The following is a 16,992-nucleotide window of genomic DNA, read 5'->3' on the forward strand; positions in this document are numbered from 1 at the left end:
TTATTCCTCACCTCAAACATACTTTAGTGCAGTGGTTCCCAACGGGTCCGGCCCCAGGGTCAAGATTTCTCCTTAGTAGTTGAATACACTTAGCGTCATACTAATGTTTGGCCATGTCATCGAGCTAATTTGCTGTCTATGTTAAGTAGATGCCCATTAGTCACTCACTCTACAGCAGAAAACAGCACTTCAAAATAAAAGCTCTGTGCTGGAAATTCACTATACTTAAAAAAAAAAGTGTGGCACGGTGGCGCAGTAGTTGGCATTGTCACCTCACAGCAAGAGGGTTCCTGGTTTGAACCCAGGGTGGGGGAGCCCACCTGTGCAGAGTCTGCATGTTCTCCCCGTGTCAGTGTGGGTTTTATCAAGGTACTCCAGCTTCCTCCCACAATCCAAAGACATGCAGGTTAATTGGTGACTCTAAATTGGTCATTGGTGTGAATGTGAGCATGAATGTCTGTCTCTATGTGTCAGCCCTGTGATAGTCTGGTGACCTGTCCAGGGTGTACCCCGCCTCTCGCCCAGTGTCAGCTGGGATAGGCTCCAGCCCCCCCCACGACCCCCGACAGGATAAGCGGTTATGGAAAATGAATTAATTAATTAAAATAAAGTGTGTTTTTTTACATACTTGACACGTTGCAGAGTCACTTGTGGTCCATTCATACTGGACCCGCAACCCACTTTTGGACTGCGACCCACCAGTTCGAAACCACTGCTTTAGTGTACTGTTATGCTGTAAAATAAGAAATTTTTCTATTATTTCTATCATTTTCTATAACTATTTCATTTTACAGCTGAACAGCACACTTAAATGTTCCTAAATCATTTAGGGTGAGAAATAGGCAATGCAGTAACAGAATCTTGATTCATATTAGATCAGCACTGCCTAGTTTGACAGTCTGCCAGCTGTGACTGACATGATTGACAGCTGCGTTAGAGACTCCTCAGCTCTGATTGGTTGTTTTCGTTCAAATGCAGTAGGGCCATCGGAAGCACTACAAGGAGGCAGAGAAATATGATTTTTTTTCCCAGATAATCTATCTCATGTAATACTGTGTGAATACACTGAGAATTTCAGCAAATGTGACAATTTTTTTTTTTTTTTTTTTTTGTAGAAGTTACCAACCTCTGCTTTCAGTAAGATAACGCCACCCCTGTCTTTGACTTAATGGGGAGAGCTAGGAATGTAATTTGTCTTGGTGTTCTTGACCTGAAAATGGTGAGTTTTACCTTGTAGAAGCCTGGCTGTAAAACGTTACACTGCAATTCAAATCATCAAGTCAGCAGTGGATCTATATGTATTTACAGTAAGAAATTCAACGGATGTGCTAACCAGTGATGAACAGTTAAAGAGATGCTGTCAGTTTGAAGAAAACATCTTCAGCAAATTCATCTATGATGAGGAAAAAGTCATGTGAAGTGATACTGAACACTGAGCTGCACAGCTTCCTTCCATGATATACTGCAAGTTACTGATATTTTTCCACCCCTGCTCTCTCTTCTAAACAGAGCTGCTCTTTCCTGTAGCATCTGGAGAAAGGGGTGTCAGACTTTAGCACACAGATGAATCCTGATGGAGTGTATGTTAGATTACATATGTCAATTCTTGTTACTTATATTTGGGAAAGAGAAAAATAATTTACAATGTATTTTAACAGCTTTAATTTTGCAAGCTTGATAGAGACAGAGGAAATAACATAGTTACAACAAAAAAGAAATTAAAAATTCATCAAAGCCTGTTTTTTAAATTAGCATATTGTCTAATTCACATATGTGAATTAGTCTGAAACATCTCAGTTAATTTTCCTGCGGGTGCTATCCACGGCCACAGACCAAAATGCCTCTGGATGCAACTGGACAGACTTACAAGCAATCAAAGCAACAGATTGTGTGACACAGTGCTGAGTGACACACACAAGTTGGGTAGCACTTGGTCTCTTTTCAAGCAGGAAGAAAATGGGGAGTGGTCACCAGGGCTGGGTACTGTTCACAATTGAACTGATACCGGTATCAGTTTTCAGTACCTGGTACCTTTTTCTGTACTGTACTTTCTCTGTAATAACAAAAATGTAATTCTTAAACAAGCTGCAGGGGTTGAGAAGTAGACCAAAATGCAGTTCTGCTCCTCTGCTCTTTTCTAATCACAGAGTGAATCTTCTGTCTCTGTCTGTCTGTCTGCTAGTGTCTGTGTATGTGTGTGTCTGTGTGTCTTGTCTTCTAGCAGTGACACAAGGCTACTAAAATAATACAAAGAATAAAGCTGTGGCCTGCTGGGAAGCCGACGGAGTGGCCGACAGAGCCCCGTGGCCGGCTTCGGGGCACTTCTGCCTCCTGTCTAAAATTAAACCCCGCGGCTCTGCACAGCTCCATGGCCGACCTCTGAGCTCCATGGCTGGCTTCCAGGCGCTTAATGGCCCTTCCAGCTCATCTAAACCCAGTGTTATCAGGTACCAAAATTTGGCACAGATGGATTTAATGTGAATCAGTACTCTGTGGTACAGATGTAATTCAGTTGGTGGTCAGTACAGACTTCAACACCTGACCCTATTAGTGACAAACTTCTCAAACTACAGCTAGACAGTACACTAAAATTTGTTTCTAAAAACGTTTGAGGCAGGGAAAAGGTAATGCAGTATCAGAATCTTGATTAATATTTGATCAGAGCTGCCTAGTTTGACAGGCTGACCTGAGTTTTGTGAGCCTGGTGTGTTGCACTGGAACAGATCAGAGACTAGTGACGCTGCGATATCAATCATTGTATCAAACCTGCCTTATATTAGATAATCGGTTGTGATTGGCCTGCCCAGGATCTGGCAGGGTGGAAATCTGTTTGAACAGGAGGGGGATCAGATGCATCTGCCAGAGAACATCTGCCATGAGCTTGCAGATTCCTCTGGTTCCCAGGATAGTCAGAATCCCAGTTGTTACTGTTCGTTTATGTGCCTAAAGTGGGATTTTGCACCACGCAATGATAACAAATAGAGATGGGAAAAACTTTAATCTCTATTTCCCACTCGTGTATCTGATAAGGATAAGTGAGAATTTATACAAATATCATGGCGAGCACACTAAACAACCCAAGGTTCTGCCAAAGTTCAACATCTTAATCAAAGCTCTCAGTCTGAGTAAATGTTCAAACCATTTATTATGGTGCATTTGTGCAGCGCAGTGTCCATGGCTTCACATGACCTTTGTGTATCCTCTTTACCTCATAATAATAATAATAATAATAAAATGGCAAGCTGGATTCTGCTGAGGGTATGTTCAGAGCTAATGGAAATAAATGCACGGGTGAATAACTAAACAGATGATGCCTCAGGAATGCAGAACATTACAAATACTTCCATTAGCCTTGTTGTTCAATTCAAGCTAAAACAACAGACTTATCCTCATCACCCCATATAGATGCCCTTCTCCAGCAGAGGCTACAGACTAATGAATGTGCTGACTTCTGCAGAGTGCTTTTAGTATCTGCCTGCACTGCTATAAGTAGGGATTAACTCTTCCCTAATGAAGGGCAATTCAGTGCTGTTATTGGGACCAATGGATCCGAATGAAAAGACCCTCTGTCCCTCACCCTCACAATTACTGTGCTCCAGGATTAGCACTAAAGGTGTGAAAGCTGCCTACAGAATGCTAAGTGCAGGCTGATATACAGGACAGTGTGTTTAGCCATGCATACCATCAGCCACAAACATGTAACCTGACGTATACAGAGGTTCAAACAGCTGTATAGGGGCACACATAAAAGCACAAACACACACATGCACTCAAGATCAATGTGTCCTCCCTCTGAGCCCCCTGTTTCATAGCTTCACTAATGGCTCATAACACATCAGAGTAGCAGCATCACATACACACACCATCCACCTACTTCTCAGTCACCTCCACATACATGATAATGGTCCTGCCTGCATGAAAGGCAGGGCACAATGTGTGATGCTTCCTCCGTCCCCCTCATGGGTAAATGATGAGAGAGCATCATTCATTCTTGTCACTGTGGCGATAATGATACAGCAGTTTTGCCACATCAGCTAATGTTAACCCGAGCCAGCAGTGGAAGATTAGTCAAGTAAAAGTACCAATATAAAGTTTAAAAAGACTCCATTACAATTTGAAGTCCTGCATTCAACAATTTACTCAAGTAAAAGTAAAGAAGTATGATCAGCAAAACTCCACAGTATGTATAGATGTATTATTCTATATGAAATAACTAGAGATAAAACTGATGCAACCACTTGTAAGGAGCATTTTACTGTTGAAGATGGTTGAGGTGTTGCTAGTTTTAACCAATTTATACAATTATGTTTAGTCCTGCGGTTCCTAACCTAGCGTCAGGCCTCTTCAAGGGGTCATGGTTATAGGATGATTATAGGTTATAGGATGAAGTCCTGTAACAGAAATCTGTTTCCAGTTTTTGAAAATGTCTTTAATATTCGCTTTGTTTTGAGATATTGGAAAATTCAGCAATAGTTGAAGGTCCAGTGTGTAGGATTTAGGGGGGATATACTGGCAGAAATGGAATGCAATATAATGAGTATGTTTTCTTTAGTGTGCAATCACCTAAAAATAAGCACTGTTGTGTTTTCATCTCATTGCCACTGAGATCCCCAGATTTCCCTGCCATGTTTCTACAGTAGCCCAGAACGGACAAACCAAACACTGGCTCCAGACAGGGCCACTCATGTTTTCGCATTGGCCACCATAGTTAGCAGTCCCTCTGCAGTGATCAGCATCAGAAAAGCACTGATTTTCAGCCTGAAACTGCTTTATTCAGTGCTCTCAGATGTTAAAATCACCAGGTCTGTTTATTTTGGAGAGGAAGAGACCTCTGTGGATAATTGGCTCCCAGTAAAAACCTCCTGAACACTGGATCTTAAGCTATCAGAGAAAAGGGTGAGTACATATTAGCAGGTGCTGAGCAAGCGACCCATCTCCAATGAGATGAACAATGTCGGAGAAACTTTGACTTCTGGCATGAAACTGCTTTCTTCAGTATTTTCAGCGGTTTTAACCACCCGGTCCGTTTGTTCTGGAGAGGAAGAGACTTCTGTGAAAAATGTAGCTCCTGGTAAAAACCTCCTGAACAAAATCTAACTGGGAGAGGTTTTGGCTGGTTGCAATCTGCAAAGCAAGATACCACTAAATTCCCCTGGATTTTACACACTGCTCCTTTACATAGCAAAAGACATTGTTTGTGAGAGCAGTTAAGAGCATTTTCTGACCTGACAAATAGGTCTATATTATAATGTGACAACACTATAGTAAAAGTTTGGTTAGGTTTAGGCACAAAAACAACTTGACTAGGATCAGAAAACATCATGGTTTCGGTTAAAACTACTACTTCGCTAAGGTTAAGAGACCTTCATCATTATGGTTACAATAACAACCACTTAGCTGAGGTTCAGGAACGACTACAGTCATGGTAAAAAGAAATCAGCACTGACTATCAGTTAGAACCAGGAAACAAACACCAGCTTCTTGTTTTAAAATTAAATCTGCCATGAACCATCCGCCTGCCACGTCCTCCTACATACACAGACTTTGTCGCGCTATAATAGCATGACCTGACTTTCCCTTTTGTTCACATCACAATTACTTGCTTCCAGAGGGCTTTATCTTTTGATCGTTAACATACTGCATGTCATTTCGGGGCACTTGTTGAAATGACTGATGCAGTCCTTTTACTTGGGAGCAGAGGAATATCTCTGGTGAAACTGGTAACAGCTCATAAACATCTGAAATGTGACACAGGGCTCCAAAAAGACATTGCTTTCTTGTAGATGGATTGGATTTTATCATCTTAACATGTTTATTAAAATGTAAATTCTTAATCTGCAAAGCAACTATAGCTGTAGGTAAATGTAGTGGAGGAAAAACTAGAATATTGACCAAAGAAATGTAGAAGAGAAGAAGTAGAAAGTGGCATATAATAAAACACTCAACTGCACTTAAAATACTACTAGTGAGGTAGTTTGCTTTAAAGCAGCCTTTTCAGAAGAGGGATGTAACAACTGTACCTGTTTCAGCTGCTTTAAAACACTGATGTTAATACTTTTTTCAGTGCACTGTTCCCACACAATAATGGTACTTATGCATAAATGATAATCACATTTCCTCACTGTTGCCCTTGGTGACTTCCCTGTGACATCCACTGTGCTTATGTATAAATGATGTCCACATCTATTTAAGTGTTGCTCACTAACACACATTATGGCTCCATGTTCTGTACTTTTACATGAATCTCTCTCTTTCACTGTACGCCACATTACACATGTCTGTATACTGCCTACTGAGACCGACATGCATTTAAACACTTACATATGTGCATTATGGCTCTCATGTAAAATAATGGAGGCAGTTTTTTTAAATTAAATCGGAGCTGTTACTGAAAGTAAGGCTTAAATGATGAAATTGTAATTTAGGAGTAAATTGACAAAACAGCATAAGATATCTTAGAACATACGTCATATAAGAGCAACATGAATTTTTTATTTCTTCCACCTTCATGGAAATGTGAGAATTTTTTTTGTAGACGCTGCACTTACAGAACGACACAAAAACTGCATTTCCCTCAGGCTTTAACTGAAACAATTTGCTGTACCACTGAGATAGCCTGCATACATAATATCAGCCTTTATGGTCATCTGTCTGCTGAGGTGAAAGTGTGTACTTGGAGCTAATTGGCTTCAATATGGCATAAAACAAGCCTTTCATCTAACTCATGCTCTCCTAATCACACTGCCCTGTAATAACAATATCAGAAATCAAATTAATGGTGAGAACAGGTCTTGCTGTGGGCAGGCAGGGTAAGCGGGGGGAAATATCCGCAGACTGAGATGAAATGTAATTTGGATGGAGGATGGAAGAGAGGGGGAATGTTCTAGGGGAACTGGAGCAAGCATCTGTCTCCAACGAAGGCAGTGTCAGGTCCTGTTAATCTTATCTGAATGGCTGCCTGCTGACGTGGATTTAATTTTACACAAGTGCACGCCTGCTAACTTGCGTGAGTGCACACCAGACTGTACACACATGCATATACTGCCTATACATGCACATGCAGAGTGGACTGCGGTGGTGTTGAGATACAAATGCAACAACAGTGGACAAACATGACAGCAAATAAAACAAATTAGAAAACACACAAAACTTAAGAAAACACAACATTTCACTAAAAGGAAAAGGAAGGGACAACAATTATTCTTTGTGACTGGACACGACCGAAGTCAATTAAGAGATTACCTTTTCAATCTGTGAAATGTTGTGTTAAAAAGATAAAGAATATACAAGAAGGTCACGTTGTGTTTTGTTGTTGTGTTTTCTAAAATGTTACTGTTTTATTGTTTTGTAGTGTTTTCTAAAATTTTGTTTTATTTACGTATTTTCTAAAATGATGTGATTTCTGAAATATTGTGTTTTCTAAAATGTCGTGCTTTCTGTCAAGTTCTGTTTTTTACAATGCTGTGTTTCAGTTTTTTGTTGTTTTTTGAAAAGTTGTGTTTTCTAAAATGTTTTTTTTCATTCTTTTTGCATTATCTCTTTTATTGTGTTTTCTAAAATGTCGTGCTGTTTCTGTTTTGTTGTAGTGTTTTCTAACATGTGTTTAATAAAATATTCTGTTTATCGTTCTCTTGTGTTTTCTCCTTATTTTGCGTTTTCAATAGTGTGTTTTCTAAAATGTTGTGTTTTCTTTTTTTTTCTTGTGTGTTCTAAACGGTTACTGTTTTTTGTTTTGAAGTGTTTTCTACAATTTTGTTTTTTGTTTTACTTTCTAAAATGATGTGATTTCTGATACATTGTGTTTTCTAAAATGTTGTGTTTGTTATGTTTTCTGAAATGTTCTGCTTTCTAAAATGGTATCTTTTTCCTTCTTTTAGCTTTATCTGTTTTGTTGTGTTTTCTGAAAAGTTTTTCTCCTTTCTTTTAGTGTTATCTGTTTTATTGTTGTGTTTTCTGAAAAGTGTTTTCTGTTTTGTTGTGTTTTCAATAATGTGTTTTCTAAAATGTTCCTGTTTTCTGTTTTGTAGTGTTTTCTAAATTTTTGTTTTATTTTTGTATTTTCTAACATTATATGGTTTCTGAAATGTTGTTTTCTAAAATGTTGTGCTGTTTCTGTTTTGTTGTTGTGTTTTCTAAAAGGTTGAGCTTTCTGCAGATCTTTGTATGTTTTTTTGTTTTTTACCATACTTTGTTTCAGTTCATTTGTTGTGTTTTCTAAAAAGTTGTGTTCTCTGAAATGGTATGTATTCATTCTTTTTGCATTATCTGTTTTATTGTTGTGTTTTATAAAATGTTCTTCTGTTAATTGTTCTGTTGTTGTGCTTCCTGTTTGGTGGGTTTTCAATAATGTTGTGTTTTATAAAATGTTGTGTTTTCTGTTTTGTAGTGTTTTCTAAAATTTTGTTTTTTTGTTTTATTCTTGTATTTTCAAAAAAATATGTGATTTCTGAAATACTGTGCTTTCTAAAATGTCGTGTTTTCCGTTTTGTTGTTGTGTTTTCACAAGTGTGTTTTCTAAAAGGTTGAGCTTTCTGTCAAGTTGTGCTTTTCTGGGGCGTCGGTGGCTTAGTGGTAGAGCAGGCGCCCCATGTACAAGGCTGTTGCCACAGCGGCCCGGGTTCGAGTCCAGCCTGTGGCCCTTTGCTGCATGTCATCCCCTCTCTCTCTCCCCTTTCACACTTAACTGTCCTGTCCATTAAAGGCAAAAAATGCCCAAAAAAATATCTTAAAAAAAAAAGTTGTGTTTTTCTGATCTGTTGTTGTGTTTTCTGAAATGTGAAATGTTCCATTTTCCATTCTTTTGTTGTCTGTTTGATTTCTGTTTTCTAAAGTGTGTTATCTGGTTAGTTGTTGTGTTTTCTGAGCTGTTGTAGTCTTCCAACATGTGTTGTCTTCAGTATTGTTGGATTTTCTACTTTGTTATTGTGTTTTGTTCAATATTGCTGTTTGTCCAACGTTGCTGTGTTTTGCACCTCAAGGCCACCGCTGCAATACATGCAAAGCAACATTATGACCCACACACCTCACCACTCAACCCATGTACACACATAAATTCTTATTTCCTCAGATGGGAACATTGAGATGCAGCGAACATAAACAACACGCCCTTACCTCCCACATATTCCCACACCGGCGTGAAGAGGAACAACCACCCATTTACCCATCTACAACTCAATAAAACACACAACCACATACACACACATCAGAAGAACAAATAGTGAGGCTGATTCTGTCGAGAAGCTATATCTTTGTTCCTTCACCACCCCCATTCCCTGAGCATTACCCATCATTCTCAGAGGCGACGGGCAGAGAGAGTGAGGGAGAGATACATGCTAAGTGAAATGGGAAATAAAGGAGTGAAGAGGAGGAGTGGGAGATGTGACAGCAAAAAGGGAGACTAGTGAGAAGAGGGAGAGGATGATAGGGGAGTGCCACATTTGCTCATCCTCAGGCCTCTGGAGCACAACACACATGCATGGCAGCCTCCGGCTCATCACGGGACAACAAGGGAGAAATGAGAACAAGAAAATGAAAGAGGGAGGCAGCAGATTCAAATGAAAGGAGAGATAAGAAGATCAAACTGTAACAAGGGAGTAGAGGAGCAGAATTACAGAGTGAAGGAGAGTAGAGAGAAGGAGAAGGGAAACGTGACATGGAACATGATGCTCCCAGAAGCCACTGTGGTGGGTCTTTGACACACTCAGGGACATTCAGGGTGGGCGAGCAGGCTAAGCTGCCTTGAACATAGATTAGCAAAGAGCCACATGAACAGTGAATGATGTTAACACTGAGCTTTGCAGTGCAGAGTTGCTGCTTTGATTCATCCATGGCCACATGAGGGTTTTATAAAACCTAAAGCACTAATATGATGTTGATATATTTAGCCAGTTTCAGATCTAGCGGGTAATCATATGCTTTATGCTTTATTAACACACAGATTACGATGTAAAGCAGAAAATGATGCAGCAAAGGTTATATGTTAATACGTGGGAATCAGCATAGACAGAGGAATTATGGTCTGGGAGCTTTGGAGGGGATAAACCTTGGGGAAGCATGCTGATGATTGCTGTTCATGCTATTTTGTTGATTAGCATATGAGCACAGTGTTGAGGGTGCTGCCACATTTACTCATTGTCGTACACACTTGGGTGGGGATGTTCTGTGACACAGGAGTGCAGCAACATGAGAGGAGGCTAATTTCAGCAGTTGAGCAGATGAACAAATTATGGCACAGGCCCGTGGTATCATTGCTACGCTGGTTTGTATCATAAAAAGCATGGACTACACTTACGGACTGTCAATCATCAGCGCAGACTATAATGCAGCAGCCTACAGATAAGGAAAGAGGAAAAAGCAGAAGAGAAAAATCTCTCTCGCTGACAAAGTATAGTAAACCCTTCTCAAATGTCTTGGAGCGAGATAACATTTTAACAGGCTGCAGCTCCAAAACCAGATCTCTTATGTGCAGCAGTCGAGGCGAGACAATGTTCCCTCGTGCCACACCAGTTGGATGACTGAGTGAGCACTGTGCAGCGCTAATTTCCCTGTCAGCCCAGGGCACGAAGCTGGGTCTACGTCCTCAGAATCGCTGCAACCTCATTGTGTATCTACACACAGGCTTCTGTCTTTTTACTGTCCGACAGCTACCTTTTTTGACCTTCTCTGGGCTCCCTCCCTGTTCTCTCGCTTCTCTCTATGTTCTGATGTGAAGACAGGGCTGAAGCTCAGTAATTTGGAGTCAGAGATAAGGGCAGGCGGAGGATATTACTTGTGGGTAGACAGTGATTGAATTGGCTCCAGAGGGTCAAACACACCTAAATGACAACGTGGCGGAAACCCAAGACCCATTTATTTAACTCGGAAAAGCCTCGAACGACGGGCCCGAAACAGAGGCAGAGTGCAGGGGGATGTGATGATGAAATGCACCGTAGCAGAGCTGGAGGGGAGAGCAGGGAGGAAAACAAAAGGACGCCGTGGCTTGCATCTCTCTCTGTGATCATGTGAGCCTAATTTATGTGCAGGAAGGAGACTAAATAAACCTACAGGGATATCAAGTCAGTCGGGTCATTTGAGGGCTTCCTGGAGACAGGAAGCACGCAGAAACACAACAGTAGAGAAACTGGGAGTAGAAAAGGGAGAAAATAAAGCTAAAAGTAAACAAGAGTGAGAAGAGAGGTAAACACACCTGTTTTTATGCGCATTTTCAATGTCTCCTTAAAAAAAAATGAGTGGAAACACCTTATATTAAAAAAAAAAAATGTCGAAATATCTAAAATATATTTTTTAGGCAGAAAAATAAAGTGAAATGGAGAAAGACCTAGACTAGAATTACTGCCTAGCGCTTGTATGCCTCTATCAACTAGTCAAGCTGCAGTTTATATCCACTCATATCATATGTGGTGAAGAAAAAAAAAAAGGAAGTTATCACTTTATTGACTTGTATGATTCCAGTGAAACATTTCCACTAAGAAACTGGACTGATAGAAAGCTTCATCACATGGTGCAGTGACAACCACCTGAAGCTCAATATCAGCAAAACCAATGAGCTTGTGGTGGTCTACCAAAGGGACTGGAGAGAACACAACACTGTAGCCATGACAGTAGACAATGCTTCAAATATACTTGTTGCTGCAAAGAAGCTTGGGCTGCAGAATTAATCGAATTTTAATCAAGATCACTATTTTGGCTTCCCACAATTAAATGAACATGATCGGCTGCAGTATTGATGTTTAAAAATGCGTGCTCTGCTCACAGAAAACTCTGCTACATGTCAAATCAAGCACATCCTATAATAAGATGCCTCCACTTTGAGGAAACTGTGCGAGTAGGTGTTACTGCAGCTGGAGCAGCTACATGACGCGCCTTCTCGCTTCATGACTCGCCCACCATACCTACACATCAGTCCATGATCAGCCCCCTTCGCTCTTCGGTCTGGAAGCGGAAGTCCCGATGAAACTGCTAGGTTAGCAATTAGCTAGCTATGATGTATTAGGTTAAAAGAGACGTGGTTAAGGTAAGAGTTATGGGAAGGGTCACATCTTGTTACTTCTAAAGTGAATCACGTCTTTATGTATTATGAATTACAAAGTGGATTGTTGCCACATTTGGTCTCATTTATTCACTACAGTGTAGCATTGTAGCAGGGTTCAGACAGCCGCTGTGTTGGTGGGTTTGTCTTGTACTACTGGTGGCCGCAGTTTGTACGGGCATGTCATGTAGCTATACATGTCTCAGGTTGTCTGCTACTTGCCTGCAGCAGCAGCCTGTAAAAAAACATTCCTCAATATTGCCACTGCAGACAGGCGAAACAAAAATCATTCGTTCATTAACTATCATCATCTGTTTCTTGAAGTATTATGGATTTAGGAGAGAACAAATCATATGCAAAGAGTGCACTGGATTGTGTCTGCACCACAAAGCAACATAACTAACTTGTTATACCAACAAAAAAACCCACAATCTGCAGTGCAATGAATGCATGAAGGCTGAGAAGAACAACAATGATAACGTTACCTCACTGAATCTCTGCCCTTGTACAGAGTCAACCCAGACATCCATAATAGTGCTGCTGTACAGCATGTCACCATACGGTGACTGCTGTCAAAAATTACACAGTGGCAGAAAGTATTCATAGAAGATGCTCTGAAATCAGGTGAAAAAGAACCTTATTTTGATGCAAGGATTTTTCAATACCAGGTATATAGTACAAGATGTACTAGTAAGGGTACAAGTAAGGGTAGTGCTCTGTTGATTTAGTTTTGGGTAAGAGGTTTTGGTACAATTTTATTTATATTTTGCTTCTCGGAGATGCACTGAATTCAGGTGAAGAGAAGCTACAAATTCTAAAACATGGATGCTTCAAACACATCTTTACCCCAACAGCACAGAAGATCTGTACAATCAGCATAGTTTCAAGATGGGGACCCATAATTAGTGTCTCTAATTCAGTATTCGCCCAAATGTCTCCCCCTCTGTTTTGGATTTATGGTGCTGAATAATGGCCCGAAAAGTGTTTTTACAGGACATTATGTCACAATGAAGTTGACCTTTGACCTTTTGAATTAAAATGTTGTCACTTAAGATAATTTTATCCTATTAGACATTCATGTGAAATTTTGTCATAATTCGTGTGTACATTTTTTAAGTTGTAGCCTAAATCGTGTCTGTGAGCTCTCAGTGACCTCTGACCACCAAATTCTAACCAGTTGAGCATTTGTGCCCGACTCAGAATTTTGTGTGTCAAATTGGATTTGGCTTTTCAGTACAAATATGAAACCATTTGTCCCTTTTTTCAATATAGAGTTGTAGAATTTGAAGAGAGATGGGCGTGACATTTAGGGAAACAGTGACAATCATGTAATATAGTAAACAAGCCAAGTTAGCCCTCTGATCTAATGCGTGCTAATTACGCTAACAACAGCTCGGTAAATTTGCAACAACATTTTTTGCAGACACTAAATATCAGATAAAACCCAGACTATATTGTATTTAGCTGCTGTGAGCTGTGAATTCACCACCTCTGAGCAGAAGGCAGAAGAAAAGGTTATCTCAGAGCCTGACCAGGCAAAGCTTCTCTACCTCTGGGCAGTTGCCTCTGTTTCACTCAGACTCACCCTAGGTCTGGGTCTGCAGCTGCCTGTGGCGGAGAGCAGCGTGAAAGCGAGGAGTGCTCACTCTGCAGCCAAATGTGGGGACCAAAATATTCCCATAAGTACACTACACACTGACTGATAGAAAGAAGAAAAAAACACTGCTGGACTTGAAGAATGTCAGTCGACTGAGAACTCAGAGGTCTGCGACTAATGATTTGAGTCTTTGACTTTCTGGGGCAGCCATAGTGCAAAATCTGAAGTGTTTCATTCAAGGTGCTCCTGAGATATTGTGCTCATGACAATGGAATGAATGGATGGACACACAACCTGAAAACATAATGCCTCCAGCCGCAGCTGTCGCCGGTGCGGAGGCCTAAAAATACATCATGACAGACAGGAAGCATGAAGTGAGTTAAATGTCCACTGGAGAGACAGAAAATCGCAGCAGACGAAAACATCAGCGATGACGAGACTGTAACCAGTTTGTTTAAGGTTTAGCCTTCATTCTTTTCCTTCTGTTATCTTGTGCTCTCTTCTTCTGTAATGGTTCATTGAGAGGCCCGAAGAGTCTGCTCAACCAACTATATTAATTCACAAATTACTTTTGACGATTTTCTGGAAATCACATTAAAATTTATGACAAATTTGGAAGAAAACTTGACTTAAGTTGGGTTAAAACAATGGATGGAAATCGAAGTCTAGTGTCTCATTTTCCATCCAGAATTAGTCTTCCTTCCAGATGTGGTGGAGCAGACAGGACATTAGGGTCAGTAGGACAGCTCAGTGTCCAGTGGACCACAAACTAAAATTGTCCAAGTTCACACAAGCATAACTTTGACACACATTTTTATCCAAACATAAATTAAGAGCAGAGATAATTAACTTTTTAGCCCAGCAGAACAAGCTGGAAGCAAAACACTGACATATGATCACTTTGTTAAGTTAATATGGTGATCGTGTTAGCGAACAGCTGCTCATTACACATCGAGTAGACGCGGAACATTAGTATTAATTCAGAGTCATGTGTTAGGTCACCAGATCAATGTAAAGTAATATAGACTCTCCTATAGTTCTTTTTTGGTCTCAACTGACTCCTGAGGGACATATCCGTCTCTTCAGCTGCTGAATGCTTGTTGCTGAATGAATATTCATAAGCAAGATGCTAACTTTGTCTGTATGCTGAGCAGGTAATGTAGCATACGGTAGGTTTATTAGAGGAACCAAGAGAGATAGCTGTGGGCTGTAAATAAAACTGAGCTGACAGACACTGAAATGCAAAAAAAAGGGCTGATAATTCTCCGTGAGCTGATCATTACGGCTCCCTCCACCAAACACATAGTCACAGTGCAGTTTTAAGAACTTCTGTCCTTACATACTGCATGGCTGTCAGCTCATCAGTATGTGTAACTGACTCGTTCAGCTGCAATGTTATGCTTTGCAGGCAAGACAACATTTCATACACAACGCTGATTTATCCTCTGTTTTTCTTCGCCTCACTGAGACTCTACTTTGAAATGCAGTTGCTGAGTTTGACACAGTTCAGTAGATGACACCTGGAGCCAGAATCAAACTAGTCAATGGGCTTTAAAAAAAAATGGGAAAAAAAAAACAAAGACACAACGGCTCTGATCAAACCCCTCGAGATTCCTCCTGAGCCCTCTGGCATCTCTGTCTGTGTGTGTGCGTTTGCATGCTTGGGTGGAGAAAATGCCTCTTTTACATGAAAAATGCACACATGAGCAGCCCCAGAATTAACAAACAAGCATGAAAAACTATCCCAAAAAACAAGACCACATAATCTCAGAAGTCTGTGCCTCTCAACCTCCCCCCCCCCCCCAAAAAAAAAAATTAAAAGAAGAGGAGTAGCCAGCTTGCATGCTTAATAGTTACCCAGCGGTGAAGACGTGATTGACGTGGCTGCAGGATCGGAGCCTCTCTGGAATCGAGCCAACGCTTGTGTGGCTGCCCTGCGCTGGCGGAGGGGGAGGAGGGGTCGAGGAGGCCTGGATGTGGAGTAAAGGCGGCAGCAACCTCCTCACACGTGTGTGTGTGTGTGGGGGACCTACAACACAAAGAACAGGGTCAGAAACTTCTCCCCGGTGGACTGAAGTAAATTTGATAAGAGGCTGAGAAAGGCACACCATTTAACAGCTGTCTTTTAGAGTTTAATCCTTTATTGTCGCTGGGATAAATGCCAAAGTCCCTCCTCGGCCCTCCCTTTCCCCACAAGCCCACTGACACGCAGACCTGGGAGCAAAGCAGTAACAGCAGGGGTTTTAAAACACGGCAACACTGAGCATAAAGTAAAGGTTTCACCCAAACTTTGAGCGAGATAGACAGAGCAGGGCGGCTGGGCTCTAACTCAGCAAACCTCTGTGACTCTGGCCTGTTTGTTGGGCTGTTTATTATCAGCAAACAGCACACTTGGGCCTGGAATATAGGACTGCTGAGACACTGGGTGCTGGCCGCTGGGAAGAAACAGGGAGTGAGGCAACGTGGGAGGAATGCCAATGAGTGCCCCCTCTGTCTCCTGCCTGCATAAGATTTCATTTGCTTCTCTGGCACAACACCACCCTGCTAAAGCTTCTCTATCCTGGCCTCAGGTTTGATGGTGATGTTAACAGTCTTTTCTCTGATTCCAAGCCTCATCCTGACCATTAACCAACGCTAATAACCGTGGTAATCCGCTCTGATACAGCCCGACCAGGCAATTTGTGGCTAAGATAGTGCACATCTTGAAAACGAGGGCTCTTACAAAATAAGAGGAAGATATTTAGAGAAAGTTTGTCAGCAAACAGGTTGCCTTCGAGGTGTGTCACATTTCCAATAAATCTAGTAGGGGAGCAGTGCAGGGGTTGGCAGCAAAAAAGGAGAGCACTCCCTAACAGTTCAAAACAGATATAAAAGTTTAATGCCAAGCTTGCAGCAAGCAGCCAGCAGAAAGGGAATGAGCTGAACTATTTTCAGAGTAGTAAGTGGCATTCATAATTCACATTATAGTTTTATATGGGGGAAATAGAAGATTCCTTCACTTATTGTCTTCCTCTTTCTGTCTGTAACGTCTACAGCATTGATGGCTGAGCTGTAGCCACTGAGTGTTTCTATGTTGATTTACATGCGTGTGAATGACAGAATATTTCATTGGTTTAATGCACTCAGTATGCTAAATTCTGCGTGTGACATCCCGCAATGGTGTCAAAATGAGACAGAGTTGAAGCAGCCTGACGCTGTATCACTGGCAACTGCGAGAGACAGTTTTCATTTTCATATCAGACAGTCAGAATCCAGCACAACAGCTATTCCAGACTCTAATTCTCAGTCAATTAATTCTTCCTGTTGACAGCAAATAATGAGATGTAATAATATGAGGATATTACTATGATCAAAAGTTGCCACAGAT

The 16,992-nt window shown here is 41.0% G+C and overlaps 1 protein-coding gene across 3 annotated transcripts in view; it reads right to left on the minus strand.

Annotated features, from left to right (window-relative positions):
• The window catches only part of drp2 (dystrophin related protein 2), a 197,279-nt gene extending 181,549 nt beyond the window's left edge, over window positions 1-15,730 (minus strand). For all 3 annotated transcript variants that reach the window (XM_078169424.1, XM_078169423.1, XM_078169425.1), the window contains exon 1: window positions 15,483-15,730. The gene's annotated coding sequence lies outside the window, so the exon portion shown is untranslated. The remainder of the gene's footprint in view (window positions 1-15,482) is intronic.
• Window positions 15,731-16,992: the final 1,262 nt, after the last annotated feature.

The sequence above is a fragment of the Epinephelus lanceolatus genome, chromosome 7 (genome assembly GCF_041903045.1).
Source record: "Epinephelus lanceolatus isolate andai-2023 chromosome 7, ASM4190304v1, whole genome shotgun sequence".
Lineage (NCBI taxonomy): Eukaryota > Metazoa > Chordata > Actinopteri > Perciformes > Serranidae > Epinephelus > Epinephelus lanceolatus.